We start from the raw sequence: 16865 nt of genomic DNA, 5'->3' as shown, positions 1-16865 counted from the left end.
GCATTTCACCTTGAGATAAGACTGCCCACCTTACCCATTTGAATATGGCAAGAGCATACTCTTCTTAATTTTGACAGACTATATCCTTGACAGGTCAGTTTCTGACCCATTTGGTTCTTGTTATGATACAGGTAGAATGAAATGACACTTAGGTTTGCTGCATGACAAGCCAAGGATGGGATTGCCTGGGTTGCGGATTCTTTACCTTAAATAAAGCTGTAGAGAAGGAGCCTGAAGACCACTCATGTCAGGGATAGGATTCAGGATTATATGATGGCAACAGCTGCTTTACTTTATAGACAGAAGATCAGAAGTATATTGCCCAGTTGAGATTCCAGGGGAAACATACATAATCTTGTATCCTCTGAAGTGCCAAGTCTATATGTAAAACAGGGGCTAAGAGCCCCCAGAGGTCACACAGTCATATGGGAAATAAAAGGCTTTGCATATATGGAGAATTTTAAAAAAGGCTTTTCTTAATCACAACTAAACCCCAAAGGAGAGATATTCAGGATATAACTTCCATATAATGATGGGATTAAAAGTTAGAAATTTTTGGTTGGAATAATTAAAAACAAAATGAACTTTATGGCGTGTGCGTGCGTGCGTGCGTGCATGCGTGTATGTTTGTGTGTCTGTTTCATTTTATCAGGTTTTTGTTTTATTGTTTGGTTTAATTTTTGTTTTTTTTGTTCTTTGATGTTTATTTGGTTTTTATTTTAAGGGGAAGTGAAGTTCTGGAAGAACTTAGGGGGAAATATGGTCAAAATATTTTTTTTTAAAAAGTAAGGTTATCAATGTACATGATTTCATGAATAATTACTTATATTGTGAGCTCAAAAATGGTAGAGAGTCATTGCCTAAAAGAAAAAAAAAGACAGTTAAAAATAATAGAAATTTCTAATAGAAATACATATTATTGAGATTTTGTTTATATTTATGAATGGCTAAATTTTCCAAGTACTGTAACCATAGTTTTTGGAGTTTCTTTTGTATCATGAAGGCATGAGCCAGTGAACAAAATTGGTAGAAGTTTCTAGTTCTTTATTCCTTCCTTTCTCCCTTCCTTCTCTTCCTCCTCCTCCCACTCCTTCCATAACTCCTCCCAATCTTTCTCTTCCTCGTCCTCGTCCTCTTCCTCGTCCCTCATCCTCATCCTCCTCATCCTCCTCCATACTCCTCGTCCTCCTTGTCCTCCTCCTCCTCCTGCTCCTCCTCCTCCTCCTCCTCCTCCTCCGCCTCCTCCTCCTCCTCCTCCTCCTCCTCCCTCCTCCTCCTCCTCCTCCCTCCTCCTCCTCTTCTTCATTACTTTCTAAGGAAAGCCAGTATACAACATTAATTGTTGTAGAATACAGAAAAGCTAGAAGGGGGGATTTCTGTTAAGATGGCTTGAGAGGTTGAGAGTTGCAATTTTATCATGTGATGTAAGTTGTAACTGATTCTTTAACTTTAACAATATTTTTAAAAACTTTTTCTCCATCTTTATTAAATTGGGTATTTCTTATTTACATTTCAATTGTTATTACCTTTCCCGGTTTCCAGGCCAATATCCGCCTAACCCCTCCTTCTCCCCTTCGATATGGGTGGTCCCCTACCCATCCTTCCCACATTACCGCCCTCCCCCCAACAATCTCGGTCACTGGGGACTCAGTCTTGGCAGGACCAAGGGCTTTCCCTTCCACTGGTGCCCTTACTAGGCTATTCATTGCTATCTATGCAGTTGGAGCCTAGGGTCAGTCCATGTATAGTCTTTGGGTGGTGGCTTAGTCCCTGGAAGCTCTGGTTGCTTGGCATTGTTTTTCATATGGGGTCTCAAGCCCCTTCAAGCTCTTTCAGTCCTTTCTCTGATTCCTTCAACGGGGTTCCCATTCTCAGTTCAGTGGATTGCTGCTGGCATTTGCCTATGTATTTGCTGTATTCTGGCTGTGTCTCTCAGGAGCGATCTACATCCGGTTCCTGTCAGCCTGCCCTTCTTTGCTTCATCCATCTTGTCTAATTGGGTGGCTGTATATGTATGGGCCACATGTGGGGCAGGCTCTGAATGGGTGTTCCTTCTGTGTCTGTTTTAATCTTTTCCTCTCTATTCCCTGCCAAGGGTATTCTTGTTCCCCTTTTAAAGAAGGAGTGAAGCATTCACATTTTGATCATCTGTCTTGAGTTTCATTTGTTCTAGGCATCTAAGGTAATTCAAGCATTTGGGCTAATAGCCACTTATCAATGAGTGCATACCATGTGTGTTTTTCTGTGATTGGGTTACCTCACTCAGGATGATATTTTCCAATTCCATCCATTGTCCTATGAATTTCATAAAGTCATTGTATTTGATACTGGAGTAGTATTCCATTGTGTAGATGTACCACATTTTCTGTATCCATTCCTCTGTTAAAGGGCATCTGGGTTCTTTCCAGCTTCTTGCTATTATAAATAAGGCTCTATGAACATAGTGGAGCATGTGTCTTTGTTATATGTTGGGCATCTTTTGAGTATATGCCCAAGAGAGGTATAGCTAGGTCCTCGGGTAGTGCAATGTCCAATTTTCTGAGGAACCTCCAGACTGATTTCCAGAATGGTTGTACCAGTCTGCAATCCCACCAACAATGGAGGAGTGTTCCTCTTTCTCCACATTCTCACCAGCATCTGCTGTTGCAGGAGTTTTTGATCTTAGCCATTCTCACTGGTGTGAGGTGAAATCTCAGGGTTGTTCTGATTTGCATTTCCGTTATGACTAAAGATGTTAAACATTTCTTTAGGTGCTTCTCAGCCATTTGGCATTCCTCAGCTGTGAATTCTTTCTTTAGCTCTGAACTCCAGTTTTAATAGGGTTATTTGTCTCCCTGCAGTCTAACTTCATGAGTTCTTTGTATATTTTGGATATAAGCCCTCTATCAGTTGTAGGATTGGTAAAGATCTTTTCCCAATCTGTTGGTCACTGTTTTGTCCTAACAACAGTGTCCTTTGCCTTACAGAAGCTTTGCAGTTTTATGAGATCCCATTTGTCGATTCTTGATCTTAGAGCATAAGCCACTGCTGTTTTGTTCAGGAAATTTTCTCCAGTGCCCATGTGTTCGAGATGCTTCCCCAATTTTTCTTCTATTAGTTTGAGTGTATCCAGTTTGATGTGGAGGTCCTTGGTCCACTTGGACTTAAGCTTTGTACAGGGTGATAAGCATGGATCGATCTGCGTTCTTATTTATATTTATGTACATGTATGTCTGTGTGACTGCAGGAGGTAACAAGAGGTTGAAGGATCTGCTGGAGCTATAGTTATAGGCAGTTGTGAAGTGTTCAATATGGCTGCTTGGAATCAGACTCTAATCTATGAGATGAACAAACTCACTTGAATCCTGAGCTATTCTTAGCCCCATTCTTAACTCACAAAACATACTAATACTGTTTAAGCAGACCACAAACAGGGAAGCATAAAACACTGCAAAATGGACAAATGTCAGTATATAATAAGCACTTTTCAATAATAATTCTGAATATTAATAGTCTCAATTAGCCAATCAAAAGACACAGACTAATCTGGAAAGTGGGCTAAGTGACAGTGTTCATCTACCAACATTTGCCACCAACAAATACACTTTACCTTAAAGTAAACAAAGGATGGGAAAAGGTCATCTAAGCAAATGGATTCAAGAAACGAGCAAGGTGTGTGTGTGTGTGTGTGTGTGTGTGTGTGTGTGTGTGTGTGTGTTGCTTTGTTGTAGCAATATTTTTTTCCCTGTATATTTGTAAGATTGTCTGGATTGCCTGGTTATTGGTGAGAGTAGGGTATTAAAGTCTCCCACTCTCAGTGTGTGAGTGTAAGTAGTATGTGATATAAGATGTTTCTTTTACAAACCTTGTGTTTGGGGTACAGATGTTAAGAATTGGAATATTATGTTGGTAGATTTTTTTCCCTTATGTAGTATATGATGTCTTTCTCCCATATCATTTAATTAACCTTGGTTTGAAGCCTAATTTGTTAGATATTAAAATGAATATACATGCTTGCTAGTTAAGTCTATTGCTTGCTATATTTTTCCAATCCTTTATTCTGAGCTAATGTCTGTCCTGATAATGAGGTGTGTTTCTTGGATACAGCAGAAGTATGGGTCATTTTTTAAAATTATTTTCTTTTGGATATTTTTTATTTACATTTCTAATGTTATTTCCGTTCCAGGTTTCCTGCCCATAAGCCCCCTATCCCCGCCTCCACTTCTTTTACAAGGGTGTTTCCCCTCCCCAGCCACACCCCCTTCAAACACCCCCTGACATTCCCCTACACTGGGAGATCCAGCCATAGCAGGACCAAGGGCTTCTCCTCCCATTGGTACCCAACAAGGTCATCCTCTGCTACATATGCAGCTGGAGCCATGGATCTGTCCATGTGTAGTCTTTGGGTAGTGGTTTAATCCCTGGAAGCTCTGGTTCTCTGGTATTGTTCTTATTGGGTTGCAAGCCCCTTCAGCTCCTTTGATCCTTTTTCTAATTCCTCCAACAGAGACTCAGTTCTCAGTTCAATGGTTTGATATTAGCATTCACCTCTGTATTTGACATTCTTTGGCTAAGCTTCTTAAGAGACAGAAGTATCAGTCTCTTGTCAGCATGCATTTCTGACTTCATCAATATTTTCTAGTTTTAGTGTATATATATATACACTATATATATATATGGGCTGTATCCTCGGGTAGGACAGGCTCTGAATGGCCATTCCTTCAGTCTCTACTCCAAACTCTGCATATCCCTCCTATGAATATTTTTGTTTCCCCTTTTAAAAAGAATTGAAGGATCCGTGCTTTGGTTATCCTTCTTGAGTTTCATGTGGCTTGTAGATTGTAACTTGGGTAATTCAACCTTTTGGGCTAATATCCACTTATCAGTGAGTGCATACTATGTGTGGTTTTTTTATGATTGGGTTACCTCAGGTAGTACTATGTCCAATTTTCTAAGGAATCATTACCAATTTTCTAAGGAGTGATTACCAAAGTGGTTATACCAGCTTGCAATCCCACCAGTGGAAGAGAGTTCTTCTTTCTCCACATCCTCGCCAGCATCTGTTGTCACCTGAGTTTTTTATCTTAGCCAACCTGATTAGTGTGAGATGAAATCTCAGGGGTTTTTTTTTTGATCTGTGTTTCCCTGATGACTAAGGATGTTGAACATTTCTTTTTCTTTTTCTTCATGTGCCCCATAATTTTTTTTCTTTTTTGTTTATTGGATATTTTTTATTTACATTTCAAATTTATTTCCCTTTCCCGGTTTTCCAGACATAAGTCCCCTCTCCTGCCCCCCTTCCAATTCTTCTATAAGGGTGTTTTCCCTCTTCAACAATCTCCCCTCCCCCTGATATTCCCCTACACTGGGGTTCCAGCCTTGGCAGGACCAATGGCTCTCATCCCATTAGTGCCCAATAAGGCCATCCTCTGCTACATATGCAGCTGGAGCCATGGATCTGTCAATGTATAGTCTTTGGATAGTGGTTTAGTCTGTGGGAGCTCTGGTTGTTTAGTACTGTTGTTCTTAAAGGGTTGAAAGCCCTTTCAGCTCCTTCAATCCTTTCTCTAATTCCTCCAACAGGGACTCCATTCTCAGTTCAATGGTTTGCTGCTAGCATTCACCTCTGTATTTGACATACTCTAGCTGTGCCTCTCAGGAGACAGCTATTTTAGGCTTCTGTCAGCATGCACTTCTTAGCTTCATCGATCTTAACTAGTTTTGGTGGAGATATATACACACACACATATATATATATATATATATATATATATATATATATATATATATATATATATATATATGGACTTTATACCAATGTGGGGCAGGCTTGGAATGACCGTTCCTTCAGTCTCTGCTTAAAACTTTGTCTGCATATCCCTCCTATTAATATTTTTGTTCCCCCTTTTAAGAAGGACTGAAGCATCTGCACTTTGGTCTTCCTTCTTGAGCTTCATGTGGTCTGTGGATTGCATCTTGGGTAATTTGAACTTTTGGGCTTATATTCACTTATTAATGCATGCATACCAAGTGTGTTTTTCTGTGATTGAGTTACCTCACTCAGGATGATACTTTCTAGTTCAATTCATTTGCCTATGAATTTCATGAAGTCATTGTTTTTGATAGCTGATTAGTATTCCATTGTGTAGATATCCCAGATTTTCTGTATCCATTCCTCTATTGAAGGACATCTGGGTTCTTCTCAGCTTCTGACTATTATAAATAAGACTGCTGTGAACATAATGGAGCATGTGTCTTTGTTGTATGTTGGAGTACCTTTTGGGTATATGCCCAGGAGAGTTATAGCTGGGTCCTCAGGTAGTGGAATGTCCAATTTTCTGAGGAACTTGCAGACAGATTTCAAAAGTGTTCGTAACCAGTTTGCAATCTCACCAAAAATAGAGGAGTGTTCCTCTTTCTCCACATCCTTGCCAGCATCTGTTGTCACCTGAGTCTTTTATCTTAGCCATTCTGACTGGTGTGAGGTGGAATATCAGGGTTGTTTTGATTTGCATTTCCCTGATGACTATGGATGTTGATCATTTCTTTAGGTATTTCTCAGCCATTCAATATTCCTCAGCTGATAATTCTTCGTTTAGCTCTGTACCCCATTTTTTTTTTTTTTTTTTTTTTTTTTTTTTTTTGGAGCTGGGTACTGAACCCCAGGGCCTTGCACTTACTAGGCAAGCCCTCTACTACTGAGCTAAATCCCCAACCTGTACCCCATTTTAATAGGGTTATTTGGCTCTTTGATGTCTAACTTCTTGAGTTCTTTGTATATTTTAGATATTAGCCCTCTATCAGATGTAAGATTGGTATAGATGTTTTCCCAATATATTGGTTGCCATTTTTCCCTAATGAGTTCTTTGCCTTACAGAAGCTTTGCAATTTTATGATGATAGTTTGTTGATACTTGATCTTAGAGCATAAGCTATTTGTGTTTTGTTCAGAAAATTTTCTCCAGTGTCCATGTGTTTGAGCAACTTCCCTACTTTTACTTCTATTAGTTTGAGTGTATCTGGTTTGATGTGGAGGTTCTTGATCCACTTGGACTTAAGCTTTGTACAGGATGATAAGAATGGATCAATTTGCATTCTTCTACATGCTGACCTCCAGTTGAATCAGCACCATTTGTTGAAAATACTCTTTTTTTCCACTGGATGATTTTAGCTCCTTTGACAAAGATCAAGTGTCCATAGGTGTGTGGGTTCATTTCTGGGTCTTAATTCTATTTGACTGATCTACCTACCTGTCTCTGTACCAACACTATATAGCTTTTGTTTAATCACTATTGCTCTGTAATACTGCTCGAGGTCTGGGATGGTTATTCCTCCAGAAGTTCTTTTATTGTTGATGATAGTTTTCACTATTCTGTTGGGTTTTTAGTGCCAATTTAAATAGTTTTATTGTTCCATGTTACTTGTTTTTGTCCCTTTGTAACAATGCTATATCTTCTACTTGGACTGACTTAGTCTACCTCTTCAATGGTGGGACCTGAAGGAGCACCACAAGATGGAGGAGCTCCTCCACCAGGAAAGCCACCAGGCATTCCTCCAGGCATGCCACCAGCACTCTGATACAACTTGGTAATTATATGGTTGCAGACTTTCTCCAGTTCTTTCTACTGATGCACAAACTCTTCTTTCTCTGCAGTCTGGTTCTTATCCAGCCAGCTAATGATTTCATTGCAGTTGTCAAGAATCTTCTGTCTGTCTTCATTGATCTTGCCTTGAAGTTTCTCATCTTCATTAGTTGCTTTCATGTTGAAGGCACAGGTCTCCAGTGAATTTTTGAAGGAAACCTTAGCTCTCTGCTTCTCATCCTCAGTTTTGTACTTCTCAGGTTCTTGGATCATTTGCACTCTGGTACAACTTGGTAATTATATGGTTGCAGACTTTCTCCAGTTCTTTCTACTGATGCACAAACTCTTCTTTCTCTGCAGTCTGGTTCTTATCCAGCCAGCTAATGATTTCATTGCAGTTGTCAAGAATCTTCTGTCTGTCTTCATTGATCTTGCCTTGAAGTTTCTCATCTTCATTAGTTGCTTTCATGTTGAAGGCACAGGTCTCCAGTGAATTTTTGAAGGAAACCTTAGCTCTCTGCTTCTCATCCTCAGTTTTGTACTTCTCAGGTTCTTGGATCATTTGCTCAATATCCTCCTTACTCAAGCGACCCTTGTCATTGGTGATGGTGATACTGTTCTCCTTTTCTGTGCTCTTATCTACAGCAGAAACATTGAGGATGCCATTGGCATCAATGTCAAAAGTAACCTTAATCTGGGAATCCCACCGGGTGCTGGAGGTATGCCTGTGAGCTCAAACTTTCCAAGTAGATTGTTGTCCTTGGTCATGGCCCTTTCACCTTCATACACCTGGATGAGTATTCCTGGCTGGTTGTCAGAGTAGGTGGTGAAAGTCTGAGTTTGTTTGGTGGGAATGGTGGTATTGTGCTTGATGAAGATAGTCACGACTCTACCAGCAATTTCAATCCCAAGAAAAGAGGAGTGACATTCAAGAGCAGCAAATCCTGTACATTCTTAGACTTGTCTCCAGATAGAATGGCTGCCCTGACAGCTGCACCATAGGCACCAATTTTATCAGGGTTATTGCTCTTATTCAGTTCTTTTCCATTGAAGAAGTCTTGGAGAATTCTCTGAGTCTTGGGAATTCTGGTAGAACCAACCACCAGGACAATATCATGGATCTGCGACTTGTCTAGTTTGGCATCTTGAAGGGCCTTCTCAACAGGGTCCAGTGTGCCACAGAACAGGTCAGCATTCAATTTTTCAAATTGAGCACTGGTAATGGAGGTGTAGAAGTCAATTCCCTCATAGAGAGAATCATCTCAATACTGGCCTGGATGCAGGAGAAGAGGGTGCACTTGGCCCATTCACAGGCAGTGCAGAGATGCTGGATACCTCTCTTGTTCTTACTGATGTCTTTCTTGTGCTTTCGCTTATACTCAGCAAAGAAATGGTTGACCACTTGATTGTCATAGTCTTATCCACCAAAGTAGGTGTCTACAGCTGTTGATTTGACTTCAAAAATTGCATCCTTGATAGTGAGGACTGACACATCAAAAGTGCCACCTCCCAAGTAAAAAATCAAAACATTCCTTTCAGCTCCAACCTTCTTATCGAACCCATAAGCAATAGCAGTAGCAGTTGGTTCATTGATAATTCAAAGTACATTGAGGCCAGCAATAGTTCCAGCATCTTTTGTTGCCTGCTGCTGAGAGTCATTGAAGTAATTTGGCACTATGACCACGGCATTGGTAACAGTCTTTCCTAGGTAAGCTTCTGCAAATTCCTTCATCTTTTTCAGGACCATGGAGGACACTTCCTCAGGGTAGAAACTTTTTGTCTCCCCTTTGTATTCAACTTGAACCTTGGGCCTGCCTGCATCATTCACTAACATGAAGGGCCAGTGCTTCATATCAAACCTAAGTCTGATCAGATGTTTGGCATCAAAAACTGTATTGGTGGAGTTCATTGCAACCTGATTCTTGGCCGCATCCCCAATTAATCATTCTGTGTCAGTGAAAGCAACATAGCTCGGCCTTGTGCAATTACCCTGGTCACTGGCAATTATTTTAATCTTTCCATGCTGGAAGATACCCAAACAGAAGTAGGTGGTGCCAAGATCAATCCCAACTGCAGGTCCCTTAGACATGGTTGCTTGCGTGTAGGCCTGGCTGTGCTGACAATGAGACCATGCAGACACCAGAGATATGGCTCTGCGTTCGATATCCTAGGTTTTTTATTATTCCAAATGAATTTGCAAATTGCTCTTTCTAACTCTATGAAGAATTGAGTTGAAATTTTGATGGGGATTGTGTTGAATCTGTCGATTGCTTTTGGCAAAATGGCCATTTCTACTATATTAATCCTGCCAATCCATGAGCATGGGAGGTCTTTCCATCTTCTGAAATCATCAATTTCTTCAGAGATTTGAAGTTCTTGTCATACATATCTTTTGCTTGCTTGGTGAGAGTCACACCAATGTATTTTATGTTATTTGTGACTATTGCAAAGTGTGTTGTTTCCCTAACTTCTTTCTCAGCATGTTTATCCTTTGAGTAGAGGGAGGCTACTGAATTTTTGAGTTAATTTTATACCCAGCCACTTTGCTGAAGTTGTTTATCAGGCTTAGAAGTTCTCTGCTGGAACTTTTGGGATCACTTAAGTATACTATCATACCATCTGCAAATAGTGATATTTTGACTTCTTCCTTTCTAATTTGTATCTCTTTGACTTCCTTTTGTTGTCTGATTTCTTGGCTATGACTTCAAGTACAATATTGGATAAGTAGGGAGAGAGTGGGTAGCTTTGTCTAGTACCTGATTTTAGTGGGATTGCTTCAAGTTTCTCTCCATTTAGTTTAATGTTGGCTACTGGTTTGCTGTATATTGCTTTTACTGTATTTAGGTATAGGCCTTGAATTCATGTTTCGAAGACTTTTATCATGAAGGAGTATTGAATTTTGTCAAATGCTTTCTCAGCATCTAATGAAATGATCATGTGGTTTTTTTTCTTTGAGTTCATTTACATAGTGAATTGTGTTGATGGACTTCTATATACTGAACCATCCCTGCATCCATGAAATGAAACCTACTTGATCATGATGGATGATCGTTTTGATGTGTTATTGGATTCGGTTTGTGAGAATTTTATTGAGTATTTTAGCGTTGACGTCCATAAGTGAAATTGATCTGAAGTTTTCTTTCTTTGTTGGGTCTTTGTGTGGTTTAGGTATAAGAGTAATGGTGGCTTCATAGACAGAATTGGGTAGTGCTCCTTCAGTTTCTATTTCATGGAATATTTTGAACACTATTTGTATGAGGTCTTCTATGAAAGTCTGATAGAATTCTGTGCTAAACCAATCTGGTCCTGTGCTTTTTATGGTTGGGAGACTTTTAATAATTGCTTCTATTTCTTTAGGAGTTATGGGACTGTTTTGATGGTTTATCTGATCCTGATTTAACTTTGGTACCTGGTATCTGTTTAGAAAATTGTCCATTTCCTTCAGATTTTTCAGTTTTGTTGAATATAGGCTTTTGTAGTAGGATCTGTTTTTTTTTTTTTTTAATTTCTTCAGATTCTCTTGTAATGTCTCCTTTTTCATTTCTGATTTTGTTGATTGGGATACTGTTTCTGTAACCTCTGGTTAGTCTGGATAAGGGTTTATCTATCTTGTTGATTTTCTCAAAGAACAAGTTCTTGGTTTTGTTGCTTCTTTGAAAGTTCTTTTTGTTCTACTTGGTTGATTTCAGCCATGAGTTTGATTATTTCCTTTCTTCTACTCCTTTTGGGTGTATTTGTTTCTTTTTGTTCTAGAGCTTTTAGGTGTGCTGTCAAGCTGCTAATGTATGCTCTTTCCATTTTCTTTTTGGAGGCACTCAGAGCTATGAGATTTCCTCTTAGCACTGCTTTCATTTTGTCCCACAAGTTTTGGTATGTTGTCTCTTCATTTTCATTAAATTTTAAAAAGTCTTTAATTTCTTTCTTTATTTCATCCCTGACAAAATTATCATTGAGTAGAGAATTGTTCAGTTTCCACATGTATTTGGATTTTCTGTTTGTTGTTGTTGTTGTTGTTGTTGTTGTTGTTACTGAAGTTGTCTTAGGCCATGGTGGTCTGACAGCATGCATGGGATTATTTCAATCTTCTTGTATTGGTTGAGGGTTGTTTTGTGACCAACTATATGGGTGATTTCAGAGAGAATACCATGAGGTACTGAGAAGAAGGTGTATTTTTTTTGTTGTTTTAGGGTGAAATGTTCTGTAGATATCTTTAAAATCCTTTTGGTTCATAACCTTCGTTAGTTTCTCTATGTCTCTGTTAGTTTCTGTTTCCATGATCTGTCCATTGATGAGAGTTGGGTGTTGAAATTTTCCACTATTATTGTGTGAGGTCTAAGGTGTGCTTTGAGCTTTAGTAAGGTTTCCCTTATGAATGTAGGTGCTCTTGCTTTTTGAGCATAGATATTCAGGATTGAGAGTATATCTTGGTTGATTTTTCGTTTGATGACTACGAAGTATCTTTCCTTATCTTTTTTGATAACTTTTAGTTGAAAGTCAATTTTATTCTATATTAAAATGCTACTTCAGCTTGTTTTTTGGGATCATTTGCTTGGGAAATTGTTTTCCAATCTTTTACTCTGAGTTAGTGTTTGTCTTTGTCTCTGAGGTGTTTTTCCTGTATGCAGCAAAATGCTGGGTCCTCTTTATGTATCCAGTCTGCTAGTCTATGTATTTTCATTGGAGAATTGAGCCCATTGATGTTAAGAGATATTAAGGAATAGTGATTTGATTGTTGTTTCATGTTATTTTTGCTGTTAGAGGTGGAATTATGTTTGTGTGACTCTCTTCTTTTGGGTTTGTTTCAAGGAGATTACTTTCTTGCTTTTCCTAGGGTGTAGTTTCCCTGCTTGTGTTGGAATTTTTCATCTATTATTCTTTGTAGGGCTGGACTTGTGGAAAAATATTGTGTAAATTTGGTTTTGTCATGGAATATCTTGGTTTCTCCATGTATGTTAATTGAGAGTTTTGCTGGATATAGTAGCCTGGTCTGGCAATTGCATTCACTTATTTTCTGTATGACATCCGCCCAGGAACTTCTGGCTTTCATAGTCTCTGGTGAGAAGTCTGATGTAATTCTGAAAGGTCTGCATTTATGTTACTTGACCTTTTCCCCCTTACTGCTTTTAATATTCTTTCTTTGTTTTGTGCATTTGGTATTTTGACTATATGTAATGAGCGCTATTTATTTTCTGGTCCAATCTGTTTGGAGTTCTGTAGGCTTCTTTTATGTTTTGGGCATCTCTTTCTTTAGTTTAGGGAAGTTTTCTTCTGTAATTTTGTTGAAGATGTTTACTGACCCTTTAAGTTGGGAGTCTTCACTCTCTTCTATACCTATCATCCTTAGGTTTGATCTTCTCATTGTGTCCTAGGTTTCCTGGATGTTTGGGGTTAGGGGCTCTTTGCATTTTACATTTTCTTTGACAGTTGTGTCAATGTTTTCCATGGTATTTTCTGCCCCTGAGATTCTCTCTTCTATCTCTTGTATTCTGTTGGTGATGCTTTCATCTATGACTCCTAATCTCTTTCCTAGGTTTTCTTTCTCCAGAGTCATCTCCCTTTGTGATTTCTTTATTGTTTTCATTTCCATTTTGAAATCCTAGATGGTTTTGTTCAATTCCTTCACCTGTTTGGTTGTGTTTTCGTGTAACTCCTTAAGGAATTTTTGTGTTTCCTCTTTAAGAGCTTCTACTTTTTTACCTTGGTTGTCCTGTATTTCTTTTATGTCCGTTTTAAAGTCCTCTATCATCATCATAGATGTGATTTTAAATCCAAATCTTGCTTTTCAGGTGTGTTGGGACATACATCATCATCATCATCATCATCATCATCATCATCATCATCATCATCATCATCATTATTATTATTATTATTATTATTATTATTATTATTATTATTATTGGTGGGAGAATTGGGCTCTGATGATGCCAAGTAGTCTTGGTTTCTGTTGGTTATATTCCAGCACTTGCCCCTCACCATCAGGTTTTCTCTGGTGTCTCTTTTCTTGCTATCTCTGACAGTGGCTTTGACCTCTTGTGACTTGTATGTCAGCACTCCTATAGACCTGTTTTTTTTTTTTTCAGCCAGATCTGGAAACAGAGAGCTGCTCCTAGTTTCATGTGACCTGAAACCTCCAGGCAGGTCACTTGGAGCAGAAGAGTTGGTCTTACCTGTAGTCTCAGGTGTGTAGGTGCTCCTGTTGACTGGCTTTCAGCTCTCCTTGCAGGCAGAAACCGGAAGTATCCTGTCCCTGACTGTTCCTAGATCCCTGTGCCAGAGGGTACAGGAGGTACTAGGCAGGTTCCTCTTGGGTCGGGAATGTGGGCAGAAGTGGTTGTCTCCCCTGAACTCTCAAGATTGTTCACACTTCTGAGAGTCCAGCTTTCTCCCTTATGGTATTTGGGTGCAGAGAGCTATGGAACTGATTCAATTCAGGTCTGGGTGCAGGCAGAAACTAGAAGGTCCCTGCTGCTGACTGCTCCTATATTCCTGTATCCAGAGGGCACTAGACAGGTTCCTTTTGGGACAGGAATGTGAGCAGGAGTTGAAGACCTATTTCTGGCTTTTTTTTAATAGCTGGGAAAAAACAACATGCTTCAAACTAAAACTCATTAGACAAGGTAAAAGATTTACATTATACTGATTAGTGGAGCAATTAATTAAAAAGACATTGTAATTTTAAACATATTCATAAGTATACTTAATGGCATAAAACTACTACTCAAGATAGTGATCTAACTTTGCAAAAAAGTAGTGGTTGTCTTAAATATACAGCCCACACCAATATAGATTATAACAAAGATATTCCTACCTACTGTCTCTGAATTACATGCCATTGTATAAATATAGTAATAATTCATAGTCAATCCATTATACTTAGGTTATATAAACATTCCCACAAATTCCTTTGTTGTCCAACGTTTTTAGTAAAAACTAAGAATGATAACATCATATCATTGAATGATATTTGCAAAACTAATGACATTTCTCAGGTAATTATGCAATTTTACACTTTGTTAGTTGGTATGTTAGACATATTTACAGGCATTGGTACTGATATATTTTCAATAAAACTAGAAAGTTGACTTTCTACATCGTGTTTTTTGGAACTCTTGACCTGCACAAGATTAAGCCAGATAAAATGAATGGCATAGGTGAGGAGGTGGAGATCACAAAGTACAAAGGAGCTATTGACAACTGATGGCAGGTGTGAGAGGAAGAGCTGGGTAGTTTTTGCTTCTTGGTGTTTTTATAGGAATACAGCTCCTAACAGCTAGCCATGATCTAGTACATATTGGTACCACTAAGGGAACAGAATCTTTTTTTAAAAGGTCCCATGAAATTTGGAGGAAATTTGTATGGGGCATATAGGGAAGGATTCTATGGAAGGAAAAGAGGAGTGACTTGATCAAAATACATTATGTGCATGCATGGAATTTTCAAACAAAAAGTGAGTTAAAAAAGATCCTTCATGCATTCACCAAGACACACCATTATAATTTGTTTTGAAATTATATCTTTTTTTACAATGAAATAGTAAAAAAAGAAAATTCCACCACTGAAACATGCAGATGTATCAGACACAAATACAAATAAAACATACTTTTGAGTGTTCCTGTATATGTAAACATATGTATTCATATTTTTTCAAAAAATTTGATTATTTGTGAATTTTACATAATGTATCTCAATCCTATTCATCTCCCAGTCCTTCCATATTCATCCTCCTTCCTTGTAATCTTTCCTCAAAATGAAATTAAACATAAAAATTAAATAAAAAATAAAACCAAACCAAACAAAAATCTTTCTGTGTAAGTTGCAGTGTGCCTAAGTATATCCTTTTGTCCAAAAGCTGTATTGCAAATGATTACTATAATTAGTGATTTATTTTGTTTGAAGTCTCTGGCTTCGGCTACACCATTAATACAGGATCCTTATCAAGTCTCCTCTTGGATATCATGCTGTTGCTTTGAGTCATAGAGATCCTACAGCTTTGGATCTGCAGGGTTAGCCCCTTTATATGTGCTCCATCTGCTCATAGGTAGAGTAGGTGTTGGGCTGGGCCAGCTCAAAGCATCAGATCTGGGCCTGGGTGGTAGCTGAGTTGGTCAGCCTACTGGCTCTCCTGCTTCCATGCCACCAGTGTCAGCTCTCCTATGTTGCCCAGGTTGGGATGGGGCCTGCTCTCCAGAGTTCAGTAGTGAACAAGGGAAGGTGTCAGTTCTCCTAAACCCACATCACCACTGGAGCCCCTGTACAGTTGTTGGCAAGGGATGGGAGAAATTTAGCTTGACTCTCAGGAAACAACATGACCTCAGTTGGCAGCTAAGATCATGAACATTTTTAAGGCATTTGGTGGCAACAGGGGGCACAGACATAGACACAGACCCTGCAGATGCAGATCTAAAAACCTGGATATGACTCTCAGCAACAACAGGGATGCAGACATCATCATGGCCTCAGGCAGCAGTGTAGGTCTTTCATATCAAGCTGTCCCTCGCCACTCTTATGTTTCTGGTTCTGTCTCTTCATAGTGTGCAAGCTGCTTGGCTTGACTTCTTTTTCTATCCCATTTCACCATAACATAATTGTTCATCACACCCATACCTCACTGTGGCAGGAAAAACATTGAATTTATTAATTTAATCAATAAACATAAAATTAAAACTAAGGCAAATTTTCTACATTACTTTTGCATGTTATATCTCATTATGTCTTCATTGTATCTCTCTTTTTCAAGACTACAAAATACATGTGAATATGCATATACGTATAAATCAAAATGTACACATGTACACATATGTAGTGGATTTTGAGATGTCATGAAATTGAAATGAAAGACAAATATTTCTATCAGAACCCTTTCAGAATCAACTTTTGGTATAATTTTCTTTCAGTTTCATCTGTGCTTGAAGATTAAATAAATGCTGAAATTACTTCGAAAGTCCCAAAGGATGTTATCTCTTTAATCATAATCTTCTGAGACAATGAACTATAAAAAACACATTGATGTGCACTCTCCAGGCTGGAGAATTCTCAAAATGATGCAGCAATGCTGGGTGGATGTAGAGCCCCTCATGCTCAAGCTCTTGGGTATGGACACTGCTCTGCTCTCTCCTAGCACTGAGGTAAGTGACTTCTAATGACCCTTATTTTCAGAAAATGAGAAAAAGTCTAAGAATTCCAACAAATGCAGATAACAGAATTTCCACTCACCCTACAACACATTTCTATTCATCTGGGAGAAAAGGAAAGAAAGGTTTCTACAATTGTATAGCAACAGTCAAAAGTCTTCATAATTCATTGG

The 16865-nt window shown here is 38.7% G+C and overlaps 1 pseudogene; it reads right to left on the bottom strand.

Annotated features, from left to right (window-relative positions):
* Window positions 1–7447: 7447 nt before the first annotated feature.
* On the bottom strand, window positions 7448–9650 carry LOC116891811 (annotated as a pseudogene).
* Window positions 9651–16865: the final 7215 nt, after the last annotated feature.

Source organism: Rattus rattus, chromosome 2, assembly GCF_011064425.1.
Source record: "Rattus rattus isolate New Zealand chromosome 2, Rrattus_CSIRO_v1, whole genome shotgun sequence".
Classification (NCBI taxonomy): domain Eukaryota; kingdom Metazoa; phylum Chordata; class Mammalia; order Rodentia; family Muridae; genus Rattus; species Rattus rattus.
This window is presented reverse-complemented; position numbering and strand designations above follow the sequence as displayed.